Source organism: Desmodus rotundus, chromosome 10 (assembly GCF_022682495.2).
Source record: "Desmodus rotundus isolate HL8 chromosome 10, HLdesRot8A.1, whole genome shotgun sequence".
NCBI lineage: Eukaryota > Metazoa > Chordata > Mammalia > Chiroptera > Phyllostomidae > Desmodus > Desmodus rotundus.
Genome location: NC_071396.1, coordinates 5,878,630 through 5,904,448, shown reverse-complemented (window position 1 = coordinate 5,904,448; position 25,819 = coordinate 5,878,630).

Here is a 25,819-nt window from a genome sequence, read left to right as displayed (position 1 = left end):
ATAGTCGAGGTTCTTCAACTCAGAGAGGATGACGAGCGGAACAACTTTCTTCAATCTTCCAGAATTGTTTAAATTTCTTGAAAATGTATAGCTGAAGCTGTGTTATATATCGTTTACCTGCATAACAGATAGTCTTGCTTTCAGTTTTCAATTTGCAGGATAAATTCACTCCCTTTGAGATGCTCACACTTCTACTGAGTGTATCACCTTGGCCACAGCCCGGGTACTCACAGGGCGGCAGGGTGGAAACAGGAACAAGATGTCAATACCACTGCACCGGTGACTTGCAATACTCTTTGCCCCAGTTACTGATTATTTCAAACTGCGATTTTCTCACCGGTACGATAGAAGAAATACGGCTAATCATTTGTGGCACTGTTGCATTGAATAAAGGATGTGTAGGCACCTGCACACAGTGATAATTGGTCCTGGCAACCCTGGGGGGCACACTGCACCTCTCAGTTCCACCTACTCCTCACAATAACCACATGAGGTGGGAGCTCTCATTCTCTAGTGAAGAAGTGACATAGTCAGTGATTGTAGATTGCCTTAGTCCCCTCAAGATTATTATTTACTTCTTTATGCTTTTACTGTATTTCCCAAGTACCCTTTAAAAAACTGTTGTCCATGTCTGTCATTACATGGCAGGGAAACAGAATAGGGTTGCAGGAGAAACACACTCTGTATCACTCCATCCTAACAGAAGTAGTTTCATTGTCCTGGGGTGTAGACAGTGAGTTGTTTCTGATGTGTGTACTGAACTCATCCCTTCGCACAGTCCGCTTTGCGTGCTTGCGTGTCACTGTCCCTTGGTAGATGTGGCGGGGATCTCTGTTTCCACATAAGTGCGCCCAAGTTGGGGTGACCTGAAAGGGAATGTAAAAAGCAGATATTTGCTCTCAAAGTGTAGGAGTCCAGGAGGAAGAAGACTGGGGCGAGCTAAAGACGTAGCAAAGAGCACAGAGACCCAAAGGGGCAAGACACAAAATTTGGGTGGCAGTCAGTTTGGATGCCATGAGGACCTCGGTCAGAGTTCCATGGCTTGGGTGTAGAAATTGCCAGAATGTGGATGACTAGATCCATACCGCACTGTCAGATCCACGTGTAACACTGGCTTTCTCAATTTCACTCTCTTGTCTGGCCGGCCCTAACTATATGCCACTGTGGGGTGCACTGGAAACATTTCAGTGTTCTATCACCAAAAATAAACAAATGAATAAAAAGACACCAAGAGGGGAGGTGCTTGGTCAAGGTGACGCAGATGATAAATTTAAATTGTCTGTCATCTGTGGACTGGAAGTCCAGCGTCCTCTATACAACAATACCATAAGGCCCTGCCTGACTTCCGCAGGCACTGTGAGACGGAATCTCCTCTGCTGGCTCTGCATCTATTTCTCCAGACTTTCTTCTAGTCCTTTCCGCACATTCCCAGCACACAGCAGTGGTAGTACTCAGGTCTTTTAAGCTCACTGCTTTGAAGGAAGTAGACTGAAATAAAGGAGTAAATATGGAATCCAAGTTTTGCAGAAAAAACAAGCTGAAATAATTATAGTTTGGACAGTCAATTTTATTAATAAATGGCAATCTGATAACAGATCATTATTGATTTTTAAAGATTTGGATGGCAAACACACCTAACACTATACTTCAGATCCCAAGCAAATTTCTTTAAAATTTATTTCACACCATCATTTTAATAAGTGACTTCAGATGCATATATAACAGGGTAGCTTAGCATATCAAAGACCCAAGATTGCCATTAATATGGAAAATTATCTTAAAAATGCATATTTCTAAAAACATAAAACACTCCAGGAAAAGGCGTGTAAAGGAGCAGCATGCTTGGTGAACAGAATTTGAGAACATACAATCCTAAAGGCGAGTGATCCCTGTAAAAATTATGTAACTGCACCAAAAAAAGTTTGGGAAGTTCACACATTGGATACAAGAAGGATTTTGACAAGTATTTCCCTACCAGGACTTCTACAGTTTGTTAGAACTTGCCGACACTCTATTTTAGAAATTCTCCCTCTTGTGCATTGAGGTCCCTATGAGGGGAGGTAAACAATGGTGAGTACTCTGGAGGTGTGTGTGGGATGTAAGATTCGTAACACAAGGTCTCCCCCATAAAACGCAGTGGCCGTTCCTCAGACACTCACACCGTTTCCATAAACCAAGTGAAGGGAAGACAGTTGGCAGCACTGCCTTTCTCCTTGCCGGTAAGATTACGTGTCAGCTCCCTAGTGGCTTTGAAGGATTTGTTTCTTTCCAGAGTTCAAATTACAACTCTAAGTAGAGATGAAGCAATTTTCTTCCCAGTGAGGAAGGAATTTGAATTAGACAATAAAATAACAGATAACAGAAGTGGGTTCTAAAAATAAAGTTTTATTTTACCAGGGTGAGTCACTGACAGCGTTCAGGGGGCCGTAGGCAATAAGACGTAGATTTTTAAAAGGAATGTAAGTCATAGCGATAAATAAACCATATAAAAAACCAAATGAAGTACATCTGAGCCTTGAACAATACAAGATGGCACTGCCTGGGTCCACTTATATGTGTGTTTTCCCCCCCCAATAAATACTGTAAATGTATTTTCTCTTCCTAACTATTGCCTTCAGAACATTTTTTTCTCTAGATTACTTTATTGGAGGAATATAGAATTTAAAACATGCAATATACCAAATATGTGTTAATTAACTGTTTATGTTAAGGCTTTTGGCCAATAGTAGGTTATTATTAAGTTTTGGGGAGGTCAGAAGTTATATGTGGGCTTTTGAATGCGCAGAGGTTGGTGCCCCTGGTACTCCCACCCCACTGCATTGTTCAAGGTCAACAGCATTTCATTCATTCTGAGCAGAACTGGTGAAAGGATACTTAATTTGAGTATAAGCACATCTGTGTGCTCTAACTATTGACAGTTAATGGGGAGAAGTAGGCAAGGATTATTGAAACTAAAATTTATCACAAACTCTTTCTTTCCAATCTGAATAAAGGATATAAAAGCAAAAATTTCCTTTCAATTCCCAGCAGTAAATTTAAATGAGAGATGATAACATGGTGATCTCAGTTAAGCCTAGGGATATAAATATCACCTATAATGCTGAAGATTCCCAATTTTATTTCTTTATCCTAGATTTCTTTCTCTCTTGAACTCCAGACACTGTTGGCTACTTTAAAGAGTCAACTGAATATCTGATTAAAAGAATCTTAAATGTAATATGTCCGAACAGAATTACTGATCATCTTTCTCCCAAACCTGTCCCTGTTGCATGCGGGCTTCCCCATCGCAGCAGATGGCACATTCCTCCAGTTGCTGAGGCCAAAAGTATTGGCTTCATCTTAATTCTTTTCATCTCACCTCCTATAGAATTTGACCACCTTTCAACATCTCCATTGCTGCTGCCAAGTTCCAAGCCACCATGATTTCTCAGCTAGACCGTTACAACAGCTTCCTAGTGAGTTGTACTTCGTCTATGCCCAACCTTGCCTCTCACTTCCCAACCTTCTCTCCTCCACACAGTGTACAAAGCAGTTCTTTTGCTAGCTCAATCAGATTATAACAGTCATATTCTCCACCCCCACCCTTACCTCCCCCCACCCCCGGTAAAAGACAAAGGCTTCACAATGGCCCCAGGAGCTCTGGCTTCCCTGTGATTCCTCTGACCTCATCTCTTATTACTCACTCCTTTGTATAATTTCTCCAAGGCATATTGGCTTCCTTTCCTTTTTCTTAAAAACTCAACGTTCAACCTTGGGATTTCTGCCATGGCTGTTCCCATCGCCTGGAATGTTCTTCACCCAGATGTTCTCATGTCCACTTCTCTAACCCCCTGTAAACTTGGATCAAATGCCAGCAAATCAGTGACCCCTATCATGACCACCCCATTTAAAATTCATTGTGGGTGTTTGGATTATCACTAACAAGTCAGGAAGACAAGGAACAATGACATTTAGAAACAGTTTCTAAAGCATATAAGGAATTAACATATCATTTAGGAGATGGCTAAGTAGCGTGGGAATGAAAAGCAGAACATTGAGGGTAAAGGCTTAATGATATTTTCTTTGACAGTAACCTGCATTTACCCGTATGTTCCGCCATTTCCATTCTCCTGTCACCTAAGACAGGTGTCACTCAGATTTCCAGTTTCATCATTCCTTTGATTGTTTTTATAAAATTATATTGCACACACACACACTTTATATGTTATAGTTATTTTAGTTGTATTTAACTTCATGGAAAGACTATCATAGTCTATGTAATTTTGAATGTATCTTATCACTTGGTATTCTATTGCTAAAATACTGCCTGTCAGTATAGTTTACTTGTTCAAAAAGTTTGCATGTGTATTCCACAGTTTAGATATCCACACTCCTGGTGACAAGAATTTGAGTTATTTTGTGCTTTTGTTATTATCGATAGTGCTAATCTTCTTTGAGTGTTCTTTTCCACATACTCTCCCTTCCCCAAATGCCAGCACTCGGTTATCTGCTATTCTGAACGAACAGTTTCTAAAACGAGTCTGACATGGGATGCACTGAGCAATGTTAAGTTAGTTGCCACAAATCTTTCATCCCTGTGTTGGGCTCCTGATGTTCTGGAGACTGTCCCAGTGGACTCATTCCAAAGGGGACCCCACAAAGCTGCCCGAGAAGCTCAGATAACCCCCTCAGATCTTCACTCCAGAGTTCCACTGCTCCCTCCCAGAATCTGCCCCCACCAAATCCTCCTTTGGAGTTGTAGCTGCCAGACTTTGCTTTGGGTCTGGAGATAGCAGGGGCGGACAAGTGTCTGTTCCCCCTGGACTGGAGGGGAGACAGGAGGTTTGTGGCCAGGAAGGACAGATTCCAGACTTGGATGCTGGTTTCTTTATTAAAATGGTGTAAAGCATATCATAACTGTTTGTGAAATTATGAATATCACAGGCACTATAAATCAGCTATATTTTTCCTTGGGAAAATGTATTCTGCGTCCTAAATAACCTGTTTACAAACGACCTTTTGGAACATAACCTGTTTACAAGCTGGGGGCTCTGGATAATGCACCCAGAGCTAAATGCAAATAGTTTTTCATTATCTGTTGTCACGGATCGTGTGCTTCATCGCTCCTCTTCATTAGCACAGATAATAGAGACCTAACCAAATTATTGCTTTCAAGCATGTCCATTACTTTTGTTCTGTAACGACACAAGATTCCTTGGGTCTTTACCATTATTTCCAGCTGGAAGTTTTAGCTCCGTGTTCTTGAACAGACATCCCTCTAATGTAAGTAGTGACCTCCATAAAATTCCAATCAACAGACAAGCTGAATGACTTTGCCTCCTTTATTGATCAGACATATACTAGGGACCAACTCAGGGTGTGAATGTGTTGTCAGGGATAGTTGGGTACGTACAAATAAAGCATGCTCTCGCTAAGCTTACCTAAAGCTGGCTGGAAACTTGTTATATACAGGACGTACTGCTGGGAGTTAGAGATACCCACAAGGCAATATATATGGCTTGTGCAATAGTGGCGCTCCCATCCAAGTGGCGGAAGGTGACAACGAACAGTTTAGAGAGTGACATGCACAGTGTAGTATATAAAACTGGTCAAGTGATAGTGAGATATGCAGTGCGTGAGGAGGGATTGTTTTAGGCTGATCAGAGAAGTCCTCTGTGAGGAAATGATGTTTGAAATGAGATCTGAATAATAAGACGGAGCCAGCTGTGGGAAGAATAGGATAAAAGTTCTCCAGACAGAGAAGATCAAGTGTAAAGGCCCCAAATTAGTAACAGGTTTGGTGAACAAAAAGGACAAAAAGAGGCCACCCAAGATCCAAAATGTAGGAGTTCCATTTTCAATGAGCAAAACTTTGTTTGAACCGTTGGTAAAGATAATAATATGCTATTAACAAAAAATTCTGGATGTGAGGCGTAAAGAGGTGACAGGCAAGAGAGAAGATCCAGGAATAGCAAGCAACGTGCGCACAGGTAGAGGAATGGACCATGTGGACGGCAAGGTGCCTTCCAGACTTTAAAGGTTACACAGAGTAGCTACTTTTATTGCTAAGATAATAATAGCTAGTATTTATTGAACTCTTACTCTGTGCCAAGTACTTTTCAAAGCAAGTGCCCTGTTTAATCCGTACAACTTTCCTATAGGATGATCATGAAGAAAGTGCCGCTTTTACTATATGAGGGAATTTTGTCACGAAGAGGTTAAGGAACTTGCCCAAGGTCAGACAGACGGTACTTGATGACGCCTGAGCCCAAATCCACGCACTGAGTAACCACTGTCATTAGTAACCCGGGGCTGGAGTTGTGGTCGATGGCAGAAATGGCACTAATTTTTGCATCTCACGATCCATACACTTTTGTGCTGAGACTTGGAGCTACACCCATCAAGAGGTGGAGTCTGTGTGTGCCCCCTGTGAATCGGGGTTTGACCACCGACTGGCTTTGGCCAATGAGAGTATACCAAGCATGACATAGGGAGACACTCGAATGGTGTTCCTACATTAGCAAGTTCCCTCTTTTGCTGCCTTTGGCACCCCTGTGATCACCACTGTGTAAACAAGCCTGGACTGGCCTGCTAGGTTTTGAGGAGGGGTGCCCATGTACCTCCATCCCCCTGGCAGACATCCACCCCACCACCAGACACACGGGGAGGCTTTTCTGTCACTAGCAGACTACCCATATGTGAATGAGCCCGGCCAACAATGCTGGGAGCAGAATTGAGGCATCGCCGTGGGACTGAGCCCCAGTGGCTGACCCCCAGAATTGTAAACAAGTACACATCCTATTAAACCACTAAGATTTGGAATAGTTTGTTACACAACCCAAATTAGCTGTTGTACAGGTCAAAGTTAAAATGACAGCTTTGGATGTTTGCAGACATTGTTGCTCATTTTGCTTTTCCTGTTGTGTGAAAATGCTATTATGATAATTTGAAGGAAGATAAATAGTGGGGACCAAGCAAAGGGTGCCAGAGTCAGGCTTATTTGTGGGGCCAATAACTGTGTTGGCCCTTGATAGAGCATAGCGTTGTTAGCAGTATGTTCTAGCGGACACCATCTACCCTGTGTCCTGTATTTAATTTCAGTGTAGTCCGTTTCAAGTAGCACCATGGGGATACTGGTAGTGAGTAGCACGGTCGGCATTGACAATGAAGCCTGGGTGATAACGTAAGTGCTACAGTTTGCATGCTAAAATCCATCATGGGCATCTTTTGACCAAAGGAAAAAGAAAACATTAATAATGTCCAAAAAAGATGCCAGCCAGTGAAAATATGTCAGCCACCTCTGACAGAAAAATAAAAGAAGAAATATCTAATATGTTGTTCATAGCATGAAGTAAGCAAGTTCTTTCCCGCAGTCAGCAGAATCAGATGTGGCTTTCTCCAGATTTGTTTGGCTGTTCAAATCTACCAACCCCTGTTTGGCCTGACAGGTTTGTACCAATATTTACCTCATAGATTTAAGGATGCAGAGTTGCCACTCATGAAGACTGATGTCGGTCAATGTTGATTGGAATGAAGTTCAAATTTACTGTCAGAGCCCATCGCTTGGTCCTCAGTTCCCGCATGACCCTGTGGTGCGTTGCCGATGCAGGGAAAGATGAGAGTGGTTACGTGCCGTTGCTCTTCCAGCAGAAGCTATGAACAGCACTGAGGACGAGGTGGAAGGAGTGGGCTTCAGAACAGACTCCTGCATAAATGGCAGGGAAGGTCGAGTTAGCAGGGAATCTTGCAGAAATCCGTAACGTTACCGAAATCTCAAGAGTAAAGAAAGTGAAGTCACACAGTTGAAGTAGAACTGAAAACCCGAATGATCTCCAATGTAATCACTCACTACAACTCCTCACCGAGGCTAACAAATCCCGTCTGTGCCATTTACGGATGGGGTGGGCAGACAGCAGGAGTCCAGTGCATACATTCTATTAACATGGAATGATGCATTAGTGCAGCACTGGTATTGATAACCATTGCACATGCCTGTGGTTTAACACGTTTTTTAGGAGATCTGCTGGTGCTCAGGCTGAATGCTTCTGTGTATTCCGTTCAGTCCCAGGGACCTGAGTCGATCCTTGTTTTATTTGCGCTGCGCACCATGTCCTCGTTACCACCTGTTCTTTAGGCTCTGGTGGCCCACGGGTGGGGGAAATTTTTCGAACTGAAACTTTCTGTCATCTCCAGAAATGAGCATTCAGGGCAATATCAAGAATAGCACCATTTTTCTTTTTCATCTTAATATTAGAACAACATGACCACATACACACAGTGCTCACAGAGTTCTCGTAGTTTCTTTGAGGAAACAGAATAAGATTCTTTAAAAAAAATAAATAAGATTTCTTCTATAAGGTTTAACCAGCGTAGCGTTTCTCTCTAAAACCATCTGCCCCTGCATAATTGCTTTTAATTATTATCGTTAGTATTTTGTCATCCTCAGGGTACCTGGGAACAAGCACAGTCGTGAGTAATCAGTGGGGACAAGCCTGATAAAGCCCGTACGTACCATGTTTGGAGAATGCCCCAGACCTGCTAATGTGTTCTTACCAGCGTCACACCTGTGCTGGGCCACACTACTGTGAACACAGTAATAGAAATAATGCTTATACTTTTGTACAAAATGTTTTCACCAGATTTTCTGATTTGCTTGTCTGATCCTGGCTTGTCCTCCACCCTCTCACACGGGACCCCTGAGGAGGATGTCGAGAGTACATAGAAAGCTCCCCATTTCTGAAAGACAGAGAGAGGACTAGAACTTGTTATATCCGATGTCTCCACAACAGCAGTAGCTTTCTGCTCCTAGTTTCACGGAGAGGAAGAGGCTGAGTGCGTGGAAGTCTGGGCTTGTGTCGTTTAAACGTCTTTGTTTTCACATGTTTCACTTACGAATGTTTTTATAAGACTGTATCTACCGATACATAATCCACTAGAAATATGTGAGATGACATCTTCACTCTGAGCTACAATATAGGGCATACCAACTCTGTCAGTATTTATGGATTTTATTAGTAGCATGTTAGTGCAGGGGAAGTTGAGGGATAAAAACAGAAAGGAATCGTTTTCAAGTTTAAAGTAGATCAAATTGAAATAAATCCTAGAAAGGTGTTCTTGCAGTAATTGTTTTTTTACCTGGTATTTCAAATAAATGAGTTTTTGTCAATAGAAGATATATATTAATGTCATTGCTTGATTAGCATTTTAGGGAAGAGTTGAAACTACAGGTTCAAAAACGCTTTAAAGAAGTTGAAAATAGGGGAAAATTAAATTTAGTTTTGATTGCAACGCACCTTTAAATATTTTCATTTAGTAGGTATTTTGACATGTGTATGTGGCCAATATGCCCTGTTTTGATATTCTATTATTACAGTAAAATAATTATGCATATCCAATAATATTTGAGATATGAGAGTCTAATAAAATGCTTATTTCACTCTGTATAATTTCAAGCCGGTGATGACCGTTTTTCCTTCAGAGACTCTTCAGTTATTTCCCATTTCTGTCTCTGGCCAAAACAGGGATGGACGAGTCCGCTCTGCATCCGTCTGGACCTCCAGCAGACAGAGAGTCAGAGATCTAGGCCCCTGAGTCTGACCCGGTAAGCCAGGATCCCTGCTCCATAGCTGCTACTGTGTAAGTTAACAGCATACGATCAATTCCTCTTTTCTCTCGGCCCCCGTATGTACGCTCTGTTGTGTGGACGCGCACATTTTTACAGGAAGCCCAATCAAAGCAGCCCCCATTTACCTGATGCGAATCTGCCATATGTGACTCTACCCCTCTGGCCCTTTCTTTCCTGGAAAATGAAGAGATGGAAAAAAAGTGCATTTTGCCTGTGCACTTTTGTTCCCCACATAAGATGAGCTGGAAGGGGTTTCTAGGCTCTCCAAAATTTTCACCACCACCAGGGCACCGGGCCGCTTGACAAGATGCCAACACGTTGTCAACAAAGTTCCAACAGTTAAGTCATTATCCTACCACTCACTAGGCATGTTGTCTCTAGTCCTCATTTTAATGAGGTGTCAGGCGTCAGCGATCCGATCTGCATGCGAGTTCTCTGCAAAATTCTCGGGCGATGATATAATGAGGGAGCAAACTCCTCTTACTCTTGGAACATTTTCTGAAACCCAGCCCCCGGTAATCAGTTAGTGTAACTGAATCTGAGTCAGGGAAGTGCTAATGAGCAAGCTGCCTTTGATGACACATGCATACATTAGCGACTGAAGTGGGAAGAGAAGGAAGGCTGCTTCAGTCTGAGGCTACTGGCCCGCTGGCCTGAGAAGGAGAGCGCCCCAATCTCAGTGGCAGGGCACCACAGGGAGCAAGATGCTGCTTGGTTATTATTGGGCTATTTGTTGTTATCCCTCAGTCAAACAGAGTTCTGGGGAATATTGTTTGGACAACATGATGTTACTCATTCCAAAGTGGTGGTGATGCATGGTCTCAAATCCTGTTTTTGGAAGCTTGCCGTTATTGGGCTAAATGAACAAGTAGAGATCCAAAGGTGTGATGGGCACACCCGGGTACACACACACACTTCTGTGCACCTTCTAACGCACAGTACGTCCAGCTATAACTGGTGTCCTAGACCTTGAACATCAGTGCTGCAGTTTCTTTCAAAGGAACATGAAGAAATAAAGGTCAAAGGGATTTCAACCAAACTTTAACCCATACCATTCCACAAAGGATTCGAAATGGTTTTTATTATGTATTTGATTTGCTTGCCTTTAAACTAGCTTAGATATCTTTACTTAAACTTTAAAACCAGTTAATATGCTTGTATACCTAATACTTCTGAACGTGGTACTGGATTGTTTTTAAAGATTGTTTAATTCATATACTTCTCCTTGATCATCACAAATGCCTGCTTCATGATTAAGAGTTACAATACAATCCGTTTCATGTTCTTGTATGTTAACCATCCAGTAGTTTTCTGTAAGTTAAATTATCGCTGCTATTTCTGGTTTTGGAAACATTACCAAGTTTAGTGGTGTGGACTTTAGAAAGTGCAATTCTCTGTAATTCCTAAGCGGGTGCCAAATATGGACTCTTTGGCTCCTTCCTATATTCAAAGGAAACACATGTATCTTTCATTCTGCTCGACTATAACATTTCCTTTGCAATTTCTCTCTATATGCCTTGGTACTACCAATTTTTTTACAATTCTAAGCTTATGTGAGGTTGACATTAGCTTGCTGGTTTATAATTTCTTTTATATCATATAGATCAAACATGAGGAAGTAACAAACTCTGTTCTGATTTATATAAGCAAAACCACAAAATATTTCTTTAAAGATTAAAATATACTATGCAACATCTTTTCCATGTTCATTGGCATCTCAGAGGTAAATATTTTGTTCTATTAAGACATAGTTTCTTCTTAAACTATAAAATATCCTTTTAGTCTTTCCCAATAAATGATTAAATCTCTCATCAAGCTCCCCCACCCCCCCACCAGTTTGAATGGCCTAGATAAAACACAGCTCTATGAATCCCACTTGCTAAAGAATAATAATAGTGAAATCAGTCTCTTAGAAAAAGAATGCATCTATCCCGTGTCGCTTTCATAACCACTGAATAACAAAACCTACAGGGAAATATTTCCCCTATTCTCCACAGGAAGTACTGGATCAAAGCACTCTCATTAAATCTAATATGAAATGACAGAAAGAAGAGAAAAGGAGAATGCTTCTTGTTTATTTTACTTATTTTTGCCACATACCACATATTGATAAAGCAATTTTGAGGACGTATGCATGATATAATGCAGTGAAATTGACTTTTGTCTTTTATAACCACATGCCCGTTTTTACACCTGCAGCAATATTCTTCTTGAATAGCTACCTGCAGTTAATTTCAAGTTCCCATTGATCTTTGGTGGCCTCAACAAGTTACAATGACGATAGAGCAGACAACCTGAATTATCAGCATACTGAACAGGATAGGGAAACTCGGTCATGCACGGGCATTTATCTCCGATAATGCATAGTGGCAGGCACCAAATTTAAAAATGCATTGTCTGTTTCTCAAGCTAGAACAGATGACAAGGTGAAAAAAATGCTGTTTATTGTCTTTCTTTTGTGAGGTTGAGCTGCAGAACCACTTAAAATGGCTACAACCAAGGAGGAAGATGTGAACAAGAGCTCAAATAATCTCCCATGTATGAGTAGAGCCAACAAGAATGTTTAGAAGATCTACAATAAAATTGGCTCACATTGAGCAGACATATACACTGCTGAAAACATTTTTTTGAATCTTGCCATTCTGAGCAGATATGTAGAGGGAAAATATTCTTACATATAATTCAGTGTGAATCCAAGGAAGCAGTGAATTCTGTAGAGAATTTCTGGAAGAGACTTAGGCAGGGAAGCAGATGGATCAAACTAGGTCACGTTAGACGGGGTAAATATTATTGCTCCTCTTCTGCCACAGAAAACAGGGAAATCATACCACCACGTTGCTGAGGTTCTGTGAAAATTGGCAGCTGCTTTTAGGCTGAAAGAACTTGGAAGTTCTTTCACTTCTTTTAAGGTTTTGAAATGAGCTTTTTGTGAAGAAATATTTTCTGTGATTATTTTAGTTAAGTACTAATTAGAATCCACCTTAGGCCTTAGTCCCATATCTTTCCAGGTAGTGGACTGGTTTATAGATGTCTTATTGACAAACTGTGAAGTGCTGATTTATAATTCTCTATGGACAAATGAAAATACAAATAAGAAAAGCTGCTGCATGAGAAAAATCAATTTTAAAGTTAAAAGATTTCCAAGTACCAAGAAAAACCCCTAAATTGTGACATGTCAGCAAAGTGCTGGAAATTAGAAAAGAAAAAGGAATTCAGCAAAAGTCGTTAAGATAGTTCTCATCTGTTTCAAAGTCAGAAAGGCGAAGGATTTAAGCATGTCCTTTTTGAAATGCTTATGCTGTTTTCCAGAACCCTCTCATATGGTGTATTGCACCCTCCTTTCTGGGGTTGAGGCAGGGCAGCATCTTGTCAGTGTCTTATTTCTTCTTTCGGGTTTGCGGTTCTGCCAGCTGTGTGCTGGGGCCAGATCCTGCACCAGCGTTCCAGACTTGACTGTGCACATCCCTCTTAAACTTGGCATTCAGTGAACATCAAGTTGATAGCTTGAAATCAATCATGTTGAAAGTATTTATAGCACGGAAAACTGCAAGTACTTCAAATGAGGGCTTCTCTTCTCCCGGAAAGCCAATTGTTAAACATCTGTTTGCCTACCCCTGCCCTGTGTCAGCCCAGCAAGGCATTGTCCTCAGTAGAGATTCAATAAATGTTTTTGAATAAATAATAAATTAATGTTTGGGGCTGCAGAAGCATTTGCATAAAGTTAAATGAGAAGACAATTTATCTAGGCTTTTTGTGTGTATCTGTACTAATAGCCTTTTCCAACTTGTCTAGACAATAGCTGATACGTTACATGGGACTTACAGATTTGGGACTGATAATTCAGGTCTGTCTCAGTGATAACCTGCATGCAAGACTTTTCTGCTCCTCACCCCCAAGGGCACTATAAAAATAATGCATCTTGCATTATCTCCAGAATGTGAAGCACCGTATCAATATAGAACATATAATAATGTCACTGGCATAGGAAGCTGTCTGAAAATAGATAGTAGGCAGGAAAGGTAAAGGCATGCTCATGTATCATGAGGATCAGACCTGGAACTGTTTGTATTCCTATTCTAATCGCTAGAGAAGCAGTGATCACATATCTAACCAACAAACGATTTTCAAAATTAGTGAAACCGAAATCGAAAGGGAAAACATTTGCCAGAGGCCTGTTGGTGTTTGAGTGAGCTGAGAGAGGGGTCAGGAGCCAGTTTCCACATCTAGGCTTACCAGGCGGTTTGACCCAAAGGACACCAGGCTCTACACTCCACACACTTTCCACTTAACCTTTCTCAGTCTGGATACCGTATTTTGACTTAAAAAACCCCAAAGTGAAACTGGCCCTTAAAATTCTCTTGGTGCTGATGAGGGAGAAGGCTATGGGGTCATTTGCCTAAGTGGTGGAGACAGTGAAAGGGGAAAAAATCTGTTTTCCTTTGCACACTCCTACAGACTCTCAGAATGTTTCTGTATTCCGCTCTGTGCAACACACACAATGTTAAGAAAATGAAAAGATAAGCCACAGAGTAGTAGGAGGAAATAGTTTCAAAATGTATATTTGATAAAAAGATCCAAAATATACAAAGAGTTTTTAAAATTAAATGACATGAAAATAAAATAGCCAATTAAAATGAGCAAAAGATTTGTACAGGCATCTCACCAGGAAAGAGAAACAGATGTCGAGTAAGCATATAAAAAGTTCTCAGCATCATTTGTCATTCAGGAGATGTAAAGTCAAGCATACTTCATTAGAAAGCAAAGATTCAGGGAGCAGCACAAAATCTGAGTATGTATGTGTCCTTATTACCTTCTGGTAAAAGCACCAGGTAGAGTCCGATGGTTTCAGTTAATGGCCGGCTAGCCTGAGACAATAGGCTACTTTGCACTCGTCTCCTTTAAAACAGGACAGAAGAGTGCGTGGTAATGTAGATCCCTACTGTCTCACGCTTGAATAAAATTTATTTGCAAGAGAAAGAATAGACTGTTTTTCACATTTGCCTAATGAATGAAACTGCACAGATATTACTCGATGTGAATATCTAAAGTAGGCGATTGCCATGTTTTATCTTACAGTTATGGATTACCTTTGTTTTAAACTCTGTCTAGGGAACAAATGGAAACATTTGTTATGTTCATTTTCTATTTTATGGCCTTTACAGTGGGAAATAAGCTGTCTTTGAAGAGTCCCAAGTGGGGCGCTTCCAGGCATTTCTTGTAACTTGTAACACCACAGCCTGAAATGATAGTGATGTATTCTTCACTTAACTTTACAAACTTGCAGGTTTTATTATTAAAGACTACAAAAGAATTGAATAACCCAGACTTGCAGTGGAATAATGTAGCCCTGGATAATATGAAAGCAATCATCCTGTATTGTGTAATTCATTTATTTTTTTGTAGGGCAGTCAGAAAATTGCTTTTCTGTCTGGGCTGTTCTGAATTTTATTCCAGCTGGAACCATCATTGTTGTCGTTGAAACTGGATGGCCATTCACGTGTGGAAGAATTGCATACAGTTCGATTAATCTAATAATTATTTTCCATCAGTATATCCTGACCAAGTACAGTTTCCATTCTTCCAAAAGTTTGCTTTTGTTAATTTGTCTTTTAAGTGATAGAGGTTGTCCTCGATGTCCTGTGGAGAAAGTGAAATAAGGCAAAATGTCTTATCCTGTTACCTGAAACCCGTGTAGACTGACAGTTTAATGCACCTGAATGAGGCACAAGGTAAACGGGGCGGAGCATATCTTGTCTCACTCTGATGCAGCTTGACTGCCACTTAATTTGATCTTTATTCAGTCCTCCTCAACCTTTAAATTGCCATTATGTACCTTCCATCTGCTGCAGAAAGATGGTGCAGGCTATTAGGAATTAATGATCTCATCCACACGCACGCCCACATGTGCACAAATACCTGTGCGCCCAGGGAATAGCGTTCCTCCTGTTCAGGGCTAATTTCTGCAGCTGCAGGGGTCTTTGGATCCTCTCCCCCTGCAGATGTGGCTCCATCGGTTGTCAACACCCTTTCAATCTCTCAATCTCCCAGATCTTCCTTGCCAATGACTTCTTATGTGAGTCTGTAAGCACACCCAAATCTTGTCTCTGGAAACCGGGTGAACTTTCCCTATTAGAGAGTTCCCTAACACTCGTTGCCTTCCAAACCAACTTTTTAAATAGTTTATATTTATTCTCTCTCCTTGTTAATACTCAGGTCCCACCCAAATTCGTTTGCTGTTTGAGTTTGGGACCACTCCTCGGCAGAACCCGGGGGTCCACAGTTACTGGACCACTTTACACTCCCACCAGCAATGCATGAGTTCAGTTTCTCCCCATTTTCAAGCTACTAGGATTCTGAGAAAGAGAACTTACAGAATGTATATATTCCTGTGTGCATGGGTGTGTGGTGTGTGAGTTTATGTAAGATTGGCTTTAAGGAATTGTCTCATGCAATTGTGGAGACAAGTTCAACATCTGCAAAGCAGGCCAGCAGGCTAGAGACCCAGGGGAGGGCTGTTGCTGCAGAATGCACTCTTCCTTGAGGGAAAGTCGGTCATCTTTCTATCAAAGTCTTCAGCTGATGGGGGACGGTCCACCCACATTGTGGAGGGACATTTGTTTTAGTCTACTGACTGAGACGTTAATCTCGTCTAAGAAATGCCTTGGGCGAAACATCAAGAATAATGTTTTACCAAATATCTGGTGCAGTGGTCTAGCCAAGTTGATGTATTGGATTAACGATCATACTCACTAGCAGTCATTATTTCCTGGGTTTTTTTAATGCCAGCCTTGGGGGTATGAGGTGGTGTGTCCTTGCTGTACTTCTCCTTTTTAGCAGAGTGCACAGTCGACAGCCACTCACACCAAGACTAGCCCAGAACTAAGTTTATGACTCTTTTCCCATCCTTCCCACCCCTAATTTTTATGCCTATAGTCATGTTGTTGTTAGAATTCCAGAGATTTAGCTTGCTGTTTTTTCAATTGCTTGTTGTTGTTGAGTTGAGGAATTCATTATATATTCTAGAAATTCACCCCTCATCAGGTGTAAATGATTTGTACATTTTTACTTCCATTTGGTGGGGTGCTTTCTCACTCTGTTCATGGTGTCCTTTGATGCACAGAAGTTGTCATTTTAATGTAGTCCAATTTATCTATTTTTGAATGTCTGTGCTTTTGGTATCATATCCAAGAAATCATTGCCAAATCCATACCATAAAGCTTTCTCTCTTTTCTTCTGAGTGTTTTATAGTCTTAACTATTATGTTTAGCTCTTTGATCCAAATATACCACTTTTAATTATGACTTTATAAATCTCTTCTCCACACTGCACTCAGGGGTAATAGCAAGGGGGCAGGTGATCTTTATTTACATATCCCCAAGTGTGAAAACACTGTGCTTGATACTTTCTAAGTTCTTAATAAATGATGACTGAAAAATAAATGAATGACTAATTTTAAAAATGAGTAAAATAACTTTATATCTCAGCTACAAAGTCTCAGCATTTTACATGAATTTAACTTGTTTAATCCTTGCAAAACACTTATTATTGAAGAACCTGAAGCACTGACATGTTAAATTACTTGGCCACAATTACGTCAATAGTGAGTGACCAACCTCGGAATTCATGTGCGTGTAGATTAATCCTTGCAGCCCCCGAGAACCGTGTGATCTTCCAGGTGGCAAACAGAGGACAGCCCAGGCTCCCACGTTTGGCTCAGGCTCAGAAGGACTTGGAAGAGCTTTGACAAATACAGACTCTTGGATTACACCCCAGATCTCCTGAGATACTGAGAACTGGTATTTTAAAATCGTCTTGGTGATTTGTATGCAGTCAGGCCGACATCTGTCTAAGCAATGCGGTTTGCGAACTTTCCGCACTAAACGCCACTGTGCCGGTACGTGAAATGAGCAGAGTGCCTTGACATCTCTCCTCGCCGCCATCTGCCATCTCAAACGTCATTCTGATGACAATTGGAGTTATTTGACCAGAGAAGGAACGCTCAGGGGACCTGCAGGGCAGGGCATGCTGGCCTGGGGAGCATTATTGGCAGCAGGAGGTAAAAGAAAAGCATTAAAGAAATGCAGAACCTAAACCCCTACAGTGAGAAGAGCTGAAGTACCTTGAGTGTGTAAATTTGTGCAAATCATATAGAAGAAAATGTACACAAGGAAGCTTACAGGCACGCTTGTCACTCAGGTATAAACGACTTAGGAACAACAGGCAAAATTGTGTTTTGTGTTTTGGTTTCAATAAGCAAAAAAACAATCTGAGTGAATCAATCAGTGGCTGAATGAAGAATGGATGGATCAATCCTACAGATGTGTAATGTCACACCAAGCAGTATAGTGACCGAAAGGGAATTCCAGCTTAAAATTGAAATGATCTTTTATGCTCTTTACCAATGTCGTTCTGCCCTACAGAGCCTAGAACATATTTTGAAGTGTTGGGGAATACAGAGTTTCAGTTTTACGTACGTGCGGAAAAGGCATGCGTAACCACGACAGTCAAGCCTTCCCTCTCTCCAGAACCTGAGCGTGACATGGACGGGGCATTATGAGAAATAACTGTGTTTGTAGCCAAAGAAGCCGCCACCGATGTCCAGCAATATGTGTCATTCTAAGTTCTGCTAGATTCTGGAGTGCCTCTTTTGAAAACCAGAAATAAAGAAAGTGAACTCACAATAGCTATGCAGTCACGTGAAGCACTGGGCCTACTGTTTTGACTCCTTGAAGTATGAGAGGGACAGATAATAATGTCCTTCCTTCCCCCTGTGGGATTGGATAGCACTGTTTCTGAAAATTAATGTTTTTCATTGAGTAAGGTGCAGTACCTACATAAGAAAGAGAGAGAAAACTCAACAATTCCAATTTGGGCAACATGTGTGTATGTGTGTGTGTGTGTGTGTAGTAGAGAGGAAGTTTCAAAGATCACAAATTGTAATCAAGGAAATTGGGAGGATGTGAAAAACAAAGATGCTTGAACCCTCACGAGAGATGTCCTGTAGGAGAAGGCCCGTGCTAGAGTAAGTGAATGGGTTTCAAGACTTAGAGGGCCGTGAGGGGTCATTAACGGTCCAGCTGTTAGATGTCAAGGGTGTATTCCCCAAGGAGGACCCTTGATGTGGGTGTGAGAGATGGGAGGCTTTTTAAAATAAGAGGCTAGTAAACCCTTCACTGTTAGAAGCTTTGGTTTCTGGATTATGGGAAAGGACATTATAAGGCATCTTTAGCTTCTTGCCGCTTATGTTGTGATTGATTTTATTGTTTTTATTATTTTGATTATATAAATACAATATGTAATTCAGTAAAACATTTTGACTGGACTACCCAGGCAACATTTGTTCCTAAACAAGACACAACCTCTAATGTAGTAATTTTAGATTCCGATCTCAAAACCCGTCAGTGATATGCAACCATTTCTCTGAAATTTTAATATGGTGTCATATTAAAATTTCCATGGCCACAAGAAAAAATGTAGTATATTTCACTTGAAATTAACTAATGTCATAGTATGGCATTGATGCATTACATAAAGGATTATTTCCTATTTGTTTTTATAATAACACACTATTTTATCATTCTCAAATACCAATGCAGGGCGGCCAAGTGTGCAGAAAGTCTGTTTACCCCCTAAACAATTCCACTATCGCTTTGTGTTTGACCTATAATAAAGGGGAAGGTGTACACGGAGAAGAATCTATAATCTACTGATTTACCGTCTTATTTCCCTTAAAATAAACCTTTAGATTTTATCATTTTAGTCTGTTTCTGAGATGATGGGAGCTCTGCGTTAAAAACAGACATCAATGAGAGAATAATCCACCTAAACTGATTTGCTTTGCAGTATTTCTTCTGTCTCAGGACCTAATATGCATCTGTTGTCATTTCCATGAAAATGCTTCTGATTACTAATCAAGCATTTTCATTAATAAGTTAATACCTCTCCTAATGATTTTACATTTTAATGAGGATGGAAAAGCTATACATATGAATTTGGGGGCCTACTGCAGGTACTAAGTTTGCTTAAGTGAACTACTGAAAATGGTGGAACTTCAGGCACAATATTATTATTCCTGCTGACTCTTTAAGGAAATGAGTCTTCTTGTACGTCTGTCTAACTGCATTTTCCAGCTCTAAGTGGTGTTTTGTCTTTGACTGGTGACAGAATTCTGCACCAGCATGACGAAAGGTTTCTTAGAACTGGGCCAGAGGTCAAGGACGTCTTTTAATCCTCATTGGAAGAGGGCTCTGAGCTGTCCGTGACGCTCTTGGCCCTGTTCTCTCAGCTGAAGCACTTCAGTTGGCTGCTTCTATTTTCCTTCCAGCTCTCTGGCCACCTTCATTTCCCTTTATGGCCTTGTCCTTCTCCACCACCAACAGCTGGCTTTCCATAGGCTCATTTCTAGGCTGTCTCCTCTTTCTGGTCTCCCTCTCCCTCTCTGGGGGCATTCTGTTCAAACCAGGACTTAACTAACCCTCAACATACCAGTAATTACCAAACTGGTATCTTTTGTTGAAACCTCTCTTCGAGCCCAGACCCATAGCAACATTTCCATTTGGCTCTTGAAAATCCCTTAATCTCAACCCCCATTAGCATGAGGAAGATTACCTAAAATTAAAACATGACTATCAGTTCACCAAATGGGTAAACCACCTTTCTTAAGAGACCTGGTGGAGTATCCGCTCCTAGTGTGGGGGTGAGAGCTGAAGCTGGGGAGGCTTTGTGCTTGTCGTCCTCACCTTTCGAGGTGGCTAGGGCACCCCATCCATAGATAATATTTTTTCAGCCAAAATGTGTGGTTTGTTACGGTTGCTGAGAATAGTGTAGTGAACTGAGATCCATAAACAAAAATAATGATAAATACCCCAAATTGAACTTCTTCATGAAATTTAATTTTTTGTGGGATAATTAAACAATAGGTGAATAAACCAAGGAATAAATGTAATACATTGACATCATTATAAATACTTTAAACATAAAGGGGTGAGCAGAGATAGAGGGGAGCGTTAGTACAAGGAAGGCAGTGCAAGAAGCTTCCCTGCGGAGGCGACCTGTGGGGACATGCGTGAGCTGAACATTGCAGACTGAGATAGTTGCAGCTGCAGGGACACTCGGGGACAGGAGAACGACGTGATGTCTGAGCAACCGAAGGAAGACAAATGTGGCCTGAGCAGCAGGGTCCCCTGGGAGAAGCGTAGGACATATATTTAGAGAGGTCGCCTGGGGTCACACCCTGTAGAGGACATTAACTTTAGATATCATTGTATTGTCATGAGAAACTCTCCACATCTAATGACCAAGGAAATCATGTGATTAGTGGATATATATTTGAGGCAATGGCATGAGCTGTTTGTTAACTGCAGGTGAGGAGAGAAAGCAGAGGCAGGCCAGGGAGTTACTGCTGGGGACTTCAGAGGGACCACGCTGTCTCGGATCAGGAGGGCAGAAGCGAGGTGCTGGACATTCCTCACGTTAGGGATGGGGTGAGGGAATCCTAAGGGCTGCCTTCTGTCCCCTCAGCACTGGAAGTGCTGGGACAGGCACTGCAGCATTGGGGCTGTGAGCTGCGGGGGCAGTTGTCATCACTGCTGGTGCCGCTTTCCTCAGACTGGCCTTTCCTCAGCTTGCGTGTAGTGGGGTCTGAGCACTGTGCGAGGGGACAGTGGGAGACACCACTGGGCTGTGTCTGCAACATTCACGTGCCTTAGCCTCACTCATGGGAATCTGCAGTGGGCTGTGGAAACACAATTTTATGCTTTTTAAAAAAATTATTTATTTATTTTTTTATGGAGAGGGGAAGAGAGGGAAAAAAAAAACATTGGTGTGCAAGAGAAACATGGATTGGTTGCTTCTTGCACACACTCAAGCTGGGGACCTGGCCCACTACCCAGGCACACGCCCTGACCAGGAGTCGAACTGGTGATTTTTCGGTCCATGGAGCGATGCCCCACCCACTGAGTCACCCCAGTCAGGGAGGGAAACAAAATTTTAGACGTAACACATTGCCCCACCTACATTTCTCTGCTGCGGTTGTTTGTGTGCACGGGTAAACCAGGGAACTCTCTCTGGGTGTTGGCCCATGGACGGGAGACACTTGGGCACTGCTACCTGCCCCAGTCATGGAACAGCTTCCTGCTCCTGCTTTAACACACAAAACCGTCAATGTAATTACTGGCCACAAACTTTATAGCGTGAATGTTGCTAATGCTTGAGGAAACCCCCAAAGTGGCTGAATTACTGGTCAGTTGGTGTGTAACTAATGCTCCATCCGTTTAAAGTATGAAATGTAGAAGGGCATCTCACTTCAGAAAAAGGAAACAGAAGTAGTAAGTCAATAAAGAAATTGAAGTACCATTTAAAGACAGACTGATATAAATGTGCAGCAATCAATATAACAATTGAGGTGGTTACTGCATGTCCGGCTAGGTTAATAAGTGAAAGATGAGATACATAAAAATACAATTCCTAAATTTTGCTGATTTATTTGACAATGACTATTAGTTTCTAGTGCTAGGGATATAGTCTAGCAATTGAGGTTACAGCAGTTAAATTTAACCACAAAAGTACCTGGAAAATTGGAAGAAAACTAGATATTTCTATGTATTAAGCCTGGATACTCTACTACTGACTGTAACAAAAGAATCTGGATTTTGAAGGTTCTAAAATACAACTTTACTTAGTAACTGCCGGTATGAAATATAGATATTAATACATGATTGACAGCTAATGATCAAAACCATTTTCAAACTCTGAGAACAGCTCTCTAGTTTATATTACCAAATATCATGGGAAGTCACAGGACATCAGCTAATATTTCTTACCTTGCTTTGGTCTTCACAGCTCATAGCATTAATATTATAATCTATCCTTATTCTCCAAAGAGTTATCTCTTTCAAGACATTCATCCTCACCTCTGCCACATTACTTATGCATATTTTATAACTTAAGAAAAAGGAAATTAAATATCCAAAATGAAACTTGTATTATTTTAGAGATTTAAATCTTTAAAACAAGGGCATTCAGATCAAGGACTGAGTTTATATTGTCCAGAATTTCAACCATGAAATCCATAATATTCTAGCTAATAATAGTTTATTTTATGACGGTAAGTTGCATATTTATATATGGAAATCTTTCAAGGTAACCATGGAGAAATGTTTTCCATTAATTAATGCAATGCTAAATATAACATTAAATTCTAATTGATAAAAATGTTAACTATTGTAAAAATGGTACATTTATGTATGAGAATTATTTGAAGAAAGACACTGACTTTCATTACAAATGTTGGAAAAATTATGCTGCTTGATTAGGTCTCTCTAATCTTTTCAGGAAAATAATCATGAAAATAAAGACATTTGGAATGACAATGCATAATCCTAATAAAGTTATGATCATGTGACATGCTGTCAGTAACCATTAAAACTTAATGATTACTTACATCTTTCCACCACCAAGATGGGAGAGAGAGGTCATGGAGACTCTTTAAGTTCTTCGCTGCATCTCCTGTTCCCCCCACACTACTGCTGTCTTCCTCCTTCTTTCCTAGGTTCCCAGGACCTTTCACGTTCTGTCCTGTTGTAGGAATTTGTAGGGTCCTTCTCCATCTACCCTTTTCCTCTTCCCGCCTAATTTATGTCATACAAAAAGAATGAGTGTGTGTAGAGAAAAATAAGCCAAAACCATGTCTGCAGTAGTTATAATAATGATCACTGCATAATTCTAAACAAGGGATATTGGTTGAGCATGTTTTGAATCCTGGAAGGAAATTCTGTAGTTGAGGTGTGAAAGAAAGCTCAAGGTTGAATAGCAGAGCCAGGCACTAAGATAGAGGAAGAGTTTGGAGATTTCATCCATCCTTCTTCTGCCCCTACCACAGTTCTACCGGGGTGCAGGGTAGGGAGTCAGAATCCATTCCTACAGCATCAGGTGGCCACCGCCACTGCATTCTAAAGTTATATGTTGTTAGCACATATGCTAGAAATATGTAACGTCTACAATTTCCAACCAAGACAACCTGACCAGGCAGAACTTCCTTCAGAAATGAAGGAGAGAGACACTTCCCCAGACAAACAGAAGTGGAGGGAGTTCCTCAGCACGAGACCTACCATACAAGGAAAGATGAAAGGAGTTCTTCAAGCTGAAACGAAAGGACGCTCACAAGTGATGTGAAACTATCCTCCACTCTGGTAAGGGTAACTGCTTGGTCAAATCCAGAATACTACAATACTTCATGTAGTGGAGAGTTCACCACTTCAGTATACAGGGCAGGGGACAGCAGTATTAAAAGTAACTATATACAATAAGAGTTTGGTGTCCATGGAAAGTGATGTTTGATAGAAGGAAGAGTAAAATCTCCAGCTAGAGAGGATGGTTGGAGCCTGATCCTGGAGACCACTGGGTATTGGGTTTTGGGGCTTGGCTATTGAATTCCCCTAAAGATCGTTAAGTGGTCATAGTTGTGTGGTAGCGAGCCCTTTGAGGGTGTGTATTGAGTGTATCTGATGGGGGTATTTGTGGTAATTTCTTCCTCCAAGTCTTCAGCTAATTGTGCAAGACTTGGTTTAGGTCTTGAACCGTAACTATTTAACTCTCAAGAAATAATCAAGAATTTTCAGTATGATATTATTATGTGTTGTTCTTCTTATGTGAATATTCAGAAAGGATAGACAGTTTTCTCTATCTCTTCCTGAGAGTCCGTCTATCTTAGAGATATGTAAATAATTTAGAGAATGAATTGTTAGGTATGGAGTAGATTATAAAATAAACAACTTCTACTGGCTTGTGTGCTCTTGGAATGGAACTTCCTCTTTCAAATGTGATGTAGGCAATCTCTTGACAACTAATTGACACTGGGGTTTGCTGCACTTGGGACCCCGCAGGTACCATAAACAAATGCAAGCTAGCCTCAGGAAGATGGGTGCTGCATGGACAAGTGATACCCTCAGCTGACGGCGGGCTCTCAAACAGATGAGGTGTGAGCGAGGCCATTCGAGATCATCCAGCCCTCCAGCGAACCCGCCGGTCAGCCTGACAGCTGACTGCGTGCGCATAACAGAGTCCTCAGCGCAGGGCCTGCTGTGCTGGCCAAGGCCCACAGGACCCGATGCACTAAGAAGAACAGGTATTCTAACTCATAACCAAGTGATTTTTCTGTCTGTACGTTTATAACACTTCAATTGAATATATGCATATAAACGAGCTACAATTATGTCCGTGGCTTTATTACAAGTAGAAACTCACTGTGAACTGATATTTGAAATAGCAGCTTGAAGTAACTCTATTATCTATAATTATATACAACTTTTTAAAGTTTTGCTACTTCAGTGGAATATTAGATATTAGATGTCATATAAGCATGCAAGAGTTAATTCCAGAACATTGTCATATGATGTGTGAGAGTCGTTCTGAAACTCTATCAATACTCCTCGGTCTGCGCTACATATACTGATTGTGATATCTAGTTCGTGAAGCTTCAGGTTTGAAAAACATGCTTAACCATGCTCATCAATCATAATTATGTTTGTCATTTACTGGAAAGGCTACAGTTGATGAAGCATTCTGACAGTCTACTGGATTTAACAATTTGAAGTGATCATATTAATGTTTGTGTCAAATAATTTATATTGAATTTCCTTAATATCTTACAGATGGGATCATCTGGTCATTCTCTTTGCTCACTTTTTCAAAATTCTTAAGACTGTGACACAAATGTAGTCTTATTTTAAGATCCCTCTACGCTTCTATCATGTTGTCGATCCTTTAATCAAACTTCTAAAATCAATTGCATTATACCCTACATAAGGGTAAGCTCATGTTATCACCAAAGGTGCAGAAAATGAAATTTGATCACTTTCATCGGTCACACATACCAAATGGGAACTTGCCAGGCAAGCTTCCGCTCCAGACTAGACTATGGGCCATACCAGAGGACTCACCAGTGTTCTGGGTCCTGCAGTACGAGTTGGTCCTACTGAAGAAGATGAAGCATTATCAAATATTGAACCTCTCATATTTCTTGATAACACTCAGAGGAAGGACTCCATTCTTATTCATCACTTCTGTATCTTGAAATTCTGCACTTTATCTACAAAGCGATGTCTGGGGTTCTGGCAAGCTGAGTCACAATGCTCTGGATATTTACTGTGAATGTCAAAGCCTGTGATTTCCCCCATAATAAATTTCAATGGGCTGGTGTCACTTACTGGAAAGGTT